The sequence below is a fragment of the Rhinoderma darwinii genome, unplaced genomic scaffold, assembly GCF_050947455.1.
Source record: "Rhinoderma darwinii isolate aRhiDar2 unplaced genomic scaffold, aRhiDar2.hap1 Scaffold_4018, whole genome shotgun sequence".
In the NCBI taxonomy this organism is placed as follows: Eukaryota; Metazoa; Chordata; class Amphibia; order Anura; family Rhinodermatidae; genus Rhinoderma; species Rhinoderma darwinii.
The window spans coordinates 67320-76115 of NW_027463612.1; positions in this window are offsets into that span (position 1 = coordinate 67320).

Below are 8796 nucleotides of genomic sequence, written 5' to 3' on the forward strand. Positions count from 1 at the left end.
GGGAGGATGACTGTAGGACAGGTGAATACAATCTATTGTTCTCTGTTATCAGACATGTCAGGCTGGGAGAGGATGACTGTAGGACAGGTGAATACAATCTATTGTTCTGTTATCAGACATGTCAGGCTGGGGGAGGATGACTGTAGGACAGGTGAATACAATCTATTGTTCTCTGTTATCAGACATGTCAGGCTGGGGGAGGATGACTGTAGGACAGGTGAATACAATCTATTCTCTGTTATCAGACATGTCAGGCTGGGGGAGGATGACTTTAGGACAGGTGAATACAATCTATTGTTCTCTGTTATCAGACATGTCAGGCTGGGGGAGGATGACTGTAGTACAGGTGAATACAATCTATTGTTCTCTGTTATCACACATGTCAGGCTGGGGGAGGATGACTGTAGGACAGGTGAATACAATCTATTGTTCTCTGTTATCAGACATCTGGGGGAGGATGACTGTAGGACAGGTGAATACAATCTATCGTTCTCTGTTATCAGACAGGTCAGGCTGGGGGAGGATGACTGTAGGACAGGTAAATACAATCTATTGTTCTCTGTTATCAGACATCTGGGGGAGAATGACTGTAGGACAGGTGAATACAATCTATTGTTCTCTGTTATCAGACATATGGGGGAGGATGAATGTAGGACAGGTGAATACAATCTATTGTTCTCTGTTATCAGACCTGTCAGGCTGGAGGAGGATGACTGTAGGACAGGTGGATACAATCTATTGTTCTCTGTTATCAGACATGTCAGGCCGGGGGGAGGATGACTGTAGGACATGTGAATACAATCTATTGTTCTGTTATCAGACATGTCAGGCTGGGGTAGGAAGATTGTAGGACAGGTGAATACAATCTATTGTTCTCGGTTAACCCACATGTCAGGCTGGGGGAGGATGACTGTAGGACAGGTGAATACAATCTATTGTTCTCTGTTATCAGACATGTCAGGCTGGGGGAGGATGACTGTAGGACAGGTGAATACAATCTATTGTTCTCTGTTATCAGACATGTCAGGCTGGGAGAGGATGACTGTAGGACAGGTGAATACAATCTATTGTTCTGTTATCAGACATGTCAGGCTGGGGGAGGATGACTGTAGGACAGGTGAATACAATCTATTGTTCTCTGTTATCAGACATGTCAGGCTGAGGGAGGATGACTGTAGGACAGGTGAATACAATCTATTGTTCTCTGTTACCAGACATGTCAGGCTGGGGGAGGATGACTGTAGGACAGGTGAATACAATCTATTGTTCTCTGTTATCAGACATGTCAGGCTGGGAGGAGGATGACTGTAGGACAGGTGAATACAATTTATTGTTCTCTGTTATCGACCTGTCAGGCTGGGGGGAGGATGACTGTAGGACAGGTGATTACAATCTATTGTTCTCTGTTATCAGACATCTGGGGGAGGATGACTGTAGGACAGGTGAATACAATCTATTGTTCTCTGTTATCAGACATATGGGGGAGGATGACTGTAGGACAGGTGAATAAAATCTATTGTTCTCTGTTATCAGACATGTCAGGCTGGGGGAGGATGACTGTAGGACAGGTGAATACAATCTATTGTTCTCTGTTATCAGACACATCAGGCTGGGGGAGGATGACTGTAGGACAGGTGAATACACTCTATTGTTCTCTGTTATCAGACACGTCAGGCTGGGGGAGGATGACTGTAGGACTGGTGAATACAATCTATTGTTCTCTGTTATCAGACATGTCAGGCTGGGGTAGGAAGATTGTAGGACAGGTGAATACAATCTATTGTTCTCGGTTATCCCACATATCAGGCTGGGGGAGGATGATTGTAGGACAGGTGAAGACAATCAATTTTTCTCTGTTATCAGACACATCAGGCTGGGGGAGGATGACTGTAGGACAGGTGAATACAATCTATTGTTCTCTGTTATCAGACATGTCATGCTGGGGGAGGATGACTGTAGGACAGGTGAATACAATATATTGTTCTGTTATCAGACATGTCAGGCTGGGGAGGATGACTGTAGGACAGGTGAATACAATCTATTGTTCTCTTATCAGACATGTCAGGCTGGGGAGATGATGACTGTAGGACAGGTGAATACAATTTATTGTTCTCTGTTATTAGACATGTCAGGCTGTGAGAGGATGACTGTAGGACAGGTGAATACAATCTATTGTTCTCTGTTATCAGACATGTCAGGCTGAGGGAGGATGACTGTAGGACAGGTGAATTCAATCTATTGTTCTCTGTTATCAGACATGTCAGGCTGGGGGAGGATGACTGTAGGACATGTGAATACAATCTATTGTTCTGTTATCAGACATGTCAGGCTGGGGTAGGAAGATTGTAGGACAGGTGAATACAATCTATTGTTCTCGGTTATACCACATGTCAGGCTGGGGGAGGATGATTGTAGGACAGGTGAATACAATCTATTGTTCTCTGTTATCAGACACGTCAGGCTGGGGGAGGATGACTGTAGGACAGGTGAATACAATCTATTGTTCTCTGTTATCAGACATGTCAGGCTGGGAGAGGATGACTGTAGGACAGGTGAATACAATCTATTGTTCTGTTATCAGACATGTCAGGCTGGGGGAGGATGACTGTAGGACAGGTGAATACAATCTATTCTCTGTTATCAGACATGTCAGGCTGGGGGAGGATGACTTTAGGACAGGTGAATACAATCTATTGTTCTCTGTTATCAGACATGTCAGGCTGGGGGAGGATGACTGTAGTACAGGTGAATACAATCTATTGTTCTCTGTTATCACACATGTCAGGCTGGGGAGGATGATTGTAGGACAGGTGAATACAATCTATTGTTCTCTGTTATCAGACATATGGGGAGGATGACTGTAGGACAGGTGAATACAATCTATTGTTCTCTGTTATCAGACATATGGGGAGGATGACTGTAGGACAGGTGAATACAATCTCTTGTTCTCTGTTATCAGAGATGTCAGGCTGTGGGGAGGATGACTGTAGGACAGGTGAATACAGTCTATTGTTCTCTGTTATCAGACATGTCAGTCTGGGGGAGGATGACTGTAGGACAGGTGAATACAATCTATTGTTCTCGGTTATCAGACATGTCAGGCTGGGGAGAGGATGACTGTAGGACAGGTGAATTCAATCTATTGTTCTCTGTTATCAGACATGTCAGGCTGGGGGAGGATGACTGTAGGACATGTGAATACAATCTATTGTTCTGTTATCAGACATGTCAGGCTGGGGTAGGAAGATTGTAGGACAGGTGAATACAATCTATTGTTCTCGGTTATACCACATGTCAGGCTGGGGGAGGATGATTGTAGGACAGGTGAATACAATCTATTGTTCTCTGTTATCAGACACGTCAGGCTGGGGGAGGATGACTGTAGGACAGGTGAATACAATCTATTGTTCTCTGTTATCAGACATGTCAGGCTGGGAGAGGATGACTGTAGGACAGGTGAATACAATCTATTGTTCTGTTACCAGACATGTCAGGCTGGGGGAGGATGACTGTAGGACAGGTGAATACAATCTATTCTCTGTTATCAGACATGTCAGGCTGGGGGAGGATGACTTTAGGACAGGTGAATACAATCTATTGTTCTCTGTTATCACACATGTCAGGCTGGGGAGGATGATTGTAGGACAGGTGAATACAATCTATTTTTCTCTGTTATCAGACATATGGGGAGGATGACTGTAGGACAGGTGAATACAATCTATTGTTCTCTGTTATCAGACATATGGGGAGGATGACTGTAGGACAGGTGAATACAATCTCTTGTTCTCTGTTATCAGAGATGTCAGGCTGTGGGGAGGATGACTGTAGGACAGGTGAATACAATCTATTGTTCTCTGTTATCAGACATGTCATGCTGGGGGAGGATGACTGTAGGACAGGTGAATACAATCTATTGTTCTCTGTTATCAGACATGTCAGTCTGGGGGAGGATGACTGTAGGACAGGTGAATACAATCTATTGTTCTCGGTTATCAGACATGTCAGGCTGGGGAGAGGATGACTGTAGGACAGGTGAATACAATCTATTGTTCTCTGTTATCAGAAATGTCAGGCAGGGGAAGGATGATTGTAGGACAGGTGAATACAATCTATTGTTCTCTGTTATCAGACATGTCAGGCTGGGGGAGGATGACTGTAGGACAGGTGAATACAATATATTGTTATCTGTTATCAGACATGTCAGGCTGGGGAGAGGATTACTGTAGGACAGGTGTTGGGGATCTGCCAGGTACTTCATCTAGGTATACTCCTGGGATTAATCAATCCACACCTGAGGCCAGACCTGTTCGACTGACACCATCTCCCACCAACCAGGGTGGCAGGCTCAGGAGTGGGAGAGCCTATTGCGGCCTGGTCTGTCGGAGTTAGCTCCGCCCCCTGTCCTTTATTACCTGCCCTGTTCTCTCCCTCAGTGCTTGTAATTCTTTTGGATTCCTGGCCCCACTGCTGCTTGCTCCAGCCTGCTTCTGCCGTGCTTCTGCCTTGCTGCAGTTCTGCTTGACCTGCTTTGCTTTGCCCCTGGCTTGCTTCTGTCTCCGTGCCCGCTTGGGTGTACTCACTTCGTCCTGGTCCTGAATTTCGTTCGCCGCTCCGTTTCCTCGTGGCGTTCCGTGGCTACTGCCCCTTCCCTTGCGTGTTCCCTGTTTGTTTTCCTGTGCACTTAGACAGCGTAGGGACCGCCGCCCAGTTGTACCTCGTCGCCTAGGGCGGGTCGTTGCAAGTAGGCAGGGACAGGGTGGTGGGTAGATTAGGGCTCACTTTCCCTTCACCTCCTTTCTGCCATTACAACAGGTGAATACAATCTATTGTTCTCTGTTATCAGACATGTCAGGCTGGGAGGAGGATGACTGTAGGACAGGTGAATACAATCTATTGTTCTCTGTTATCAGAAATGTCAGGCTGGGGAAGGATGATTGTAGGACAGGTGAATACAATCTATTGTTCTCTGTTATCAGACATGTCAGGCTGGGGGAGGATGACTGTAGGACAGGTTAATACAATCTATTGTTCTCTGTTATCAGACATATGGGGAGGATGACTGTAGGACAGGTGAATACAATCTATTGTTCTCTGTTATCAGACCTGTCAGGCTGGAGGAGGATGACTGTAGGACAGGTGGATACAATCTATTGTTCTCTGTTATCAGACATGTCAGGCTGGGGGAGGATGACTGTAGGACAGGTTAATACAATCTATTGTTCTATGTTATCAGACATGTCAGGCTGGGGGAGGATGACAGTAGGACAGGTGAATACAATCTCTTGTTCTCTGTTATCAGGCTGGGGGAGGATGACTGTAGGACAGGTTAATACAATCTATTGTTCTCTGTTATCAGACATATCAGGCTGGGGGAGGATGACAGTAGGACAGGTGAATACAATCTCTTGTTCTCTGTTATCAGACATGTCAGGCTGGGGGAGGATGACTGTAGGACAGGTGAATACAATCTATTGTTCTCGGTTATCAGACATGTCAGGCTGGGGGAGGATGACTGTAGGACAGGTGAATACAATATATTGTTCTCTGTTATCAGACATGTCAGGCTGGGGAGAGGATTACTGTAGGACAGGTGAATACAATCTATTGTTCTCTGTTATCAGACATGTCAGGCTGGGGGAGGATTACTGTAAGACAGGTGAATACAAACAATTGTTCTCTGTTATCAGACATGTCAGGCTGGGGGAGGGTGACTGTAGGACAGGTGAATACAAGCTATTCTCTGTTATCCGACATGACAGGCTGGGGGAGGATGACTGTAGGACAGGTGAATACAATCTATTGTTCTCTGTTATCAGACATGTCAGGCTGGGGAGAAGATGACTGGAGGACAGGTGAATACAATCTATTTTTCTCTGTTATCAGAAACGTCAGGCTGGGGGAGGATGACTGTAGGACAGGTGAATACAATATATTGTTCTGTGTTATCAGACATGTCAGGCTGGGGAGAGGATGACTGTAGGACAGGTGAATACAATCTATTGTTCTCTGTTATCAGACATATCAGGCTGGGGGAGGATGATTGTAGGACAGGTGAATACAATATATTGTTCTCTGTTATCAGACATGTCAGGCTGGGGGAGGATGACTGTAGGACAGGTGAATACAATCTATTGTTCTCGGTTATCAGAAATGTCAGGCTGGGGAAGGATGATTGTAGGACAGGTGAATACAATCTATTGTTCTCTGTTATCAGACATGTCAGGCTGGGGGAGGATGACTGTAGGACAGGTGAATACAATCTATTGTTCTCTGTTATCACACATGTCAGGCTGGGGAGGATGATTGTAGGAAAGGTGAATGCAATCTATTGTTCTCTGTTATCAGACATATGGGGAGAATGACTGTAGGACAGGTGAATACAATCTATTGTTCTCTGTTATCAGACCTGTCAGGCTGGGGGAGGATGACTGTAGGACAGGTTAATACAATCTATTGTTCTCTGTTATCAGACATATCAGGCTGGGGGAGGATGATTGTAGGACAGGTGAATACAATATATTGTTCTCTGTATTCACCTGTACTAGTCATCCTCCCCCAGCCTGACATGTCTGATAACAATCTATTGTTCTCTGTTATCAGACATGTCAGTCTGGGGGAGGATGACTGTAGGACAGGTGAATACAATCTATTGTTCTCTGTTATCAGAAATGTCAGGCTGGGGAAGGATGATTGTAGGACAGGTGAATACAATCTATTGTTCTCTGTTATCAGACATGTCAGGCTGGGGGAGGATGACTGTAGGACAGGTGAATACAATATATTGTTCTCTGTTATCAGACATGTCAGGCTGGGGGAGGATTACTGTAGGACAGGTGAATACAAACAATTGTTCTCTGTTATCAGACATGTCAGGCTGGGGGAGGGTGACTGTAGGACAGGTGAATACAATCTATTGTTCTCTGTTATCAGACATGTCAGGCTGGGGGGAGGATGACTGTAGGACAGGTGAATACAATCTATTGTTCTCTGTTATCACACTTGTCAGGCTGGGGAGGATGATTGTAGGACAGGTGAATACAATCTATTGTTGTCTGTTATCAGACATGTCAGGCTGGGGGAGGATGACTGTAGGACAGGTGAATACAATCTATTGTTCTCTGTTATCAGACATATGGGGGAGGATGACTGTAGGACAGGTGAATACAATCTATTGTTCTCTGTTATCAGACATGTCAGGCTGGGAGAGGATGACTGTAGGACAGGTGAATACAATCTATTGTTCTGTTATCAGACATGTCAGGCTGGGGGAGGATGACTGTAGGACAGGTGAATACAATCTATTGTTCTCTGTTATCAGACATGTCAGGCTGGGAGGAGGATGACTGTAGGACAGGTGAATACAATTTATTGTTCTCTGTTATCGACCTGTCAGGCTGGGGGGAGGATGACTGTAGGACAGGTGATTACAATCTATTGTTCTCTGTTATCAGACATGTCAGGCTGGGGGAGGATGACTGTAGGACAGGTGAATACAATCTATTGTTCTCTGTTATCAGACACGTCAGGCTGGGGGAGGATGACTGTAGGACAGGTGAATACACTCTATTGTTCTCTGTTATCAGACACGTCAGGCTGGGGGAGGATGACTGTAGGACTGGTGAATACAATCTATTGTTCTCTGTTATTAGACATGTCAGGCTGTGAGAGGATGACTGTAGGACAGGTGAATACAATCTATTGTTCTCGGTTATCCCACATATCAGGCTGAGGGAGGATGACTGTAGGACAGGTGAATTCAATCTATTGTTCTCTGTTATCAGACATGTCAGGCTGGGGGAGGATGACTGTAGGACATGTGAATACAATCTATTCTGTTATCAGACATGTCAGGCTGGGGTAGGAAGATTGTAGGACAGGTGAATACAATCTATTGTTCTCTGTTATCAGACACGTCAGGCTGGGGGAGGATGACTGTAGGACAGGTGAATACAATCTATTGTTCTCTGTTATCAGACATGTCAGGCTGGGAGAGGATGACTGTAGGACAGGTGAATACAATCTATTGTTCTGTTATCAGACATGTCAGGCTGGGGGAGGATGACTGTAGGACAGGTGAATACAATCTATTGTTCTGTTATCAGACATGTCAGGCTGGGGGAGGATGACTGTAGGACAGGTGAATACAATCTATTGTTCTCTGTTATCAGACATGTCAGGCTGAGGGAGGATGACTGTAGGACAGGTGTACAATCTATTGTTCTCTGTTACCATACATGTCAGGCTGGGGGAGGATGACTGTAGGACAGGTGAATACAATCTATTGTTCTCTGTTATCAGACATGTCAGGCTGGGAGGAGGATGACTGTAGGACAGGTGAATACAATTTATTGTTCTCTGTTATCAGACATGTCAGTCTGGGGGAGGATGACTGTAGGACAGGTGAATACAATCTATTGTTCTCTGTTATCAGAAATGTCAGGCTGGGGAAGGATGATTGTAGGACAGGTGAATACAATCTATTGTTCTCTGTTATCAGACATGTCAGGCTGGGGGAGGATGACTGTAGTACAGGTGAATACAATATATTGTTCTCTGTTATCAGACATGTCAGGCTGGGGGAGGATTACTGTAGGACAGGTGAATACAAACAATTGTTCTCTGTTATCAGACATGTCAGGCTGGGGGAGGGTGACTGTAGGACAGCTGAATACAAGCTATTGTTTTCTGTTATCCGACATGACAGGCTGGGGGAGGATGACTGTAGGACAGGTGAATACAATCTATTGTTCTCTGTTATCAGACATGTCAGGCTGGGGGGAGGATGACTGTAGGACA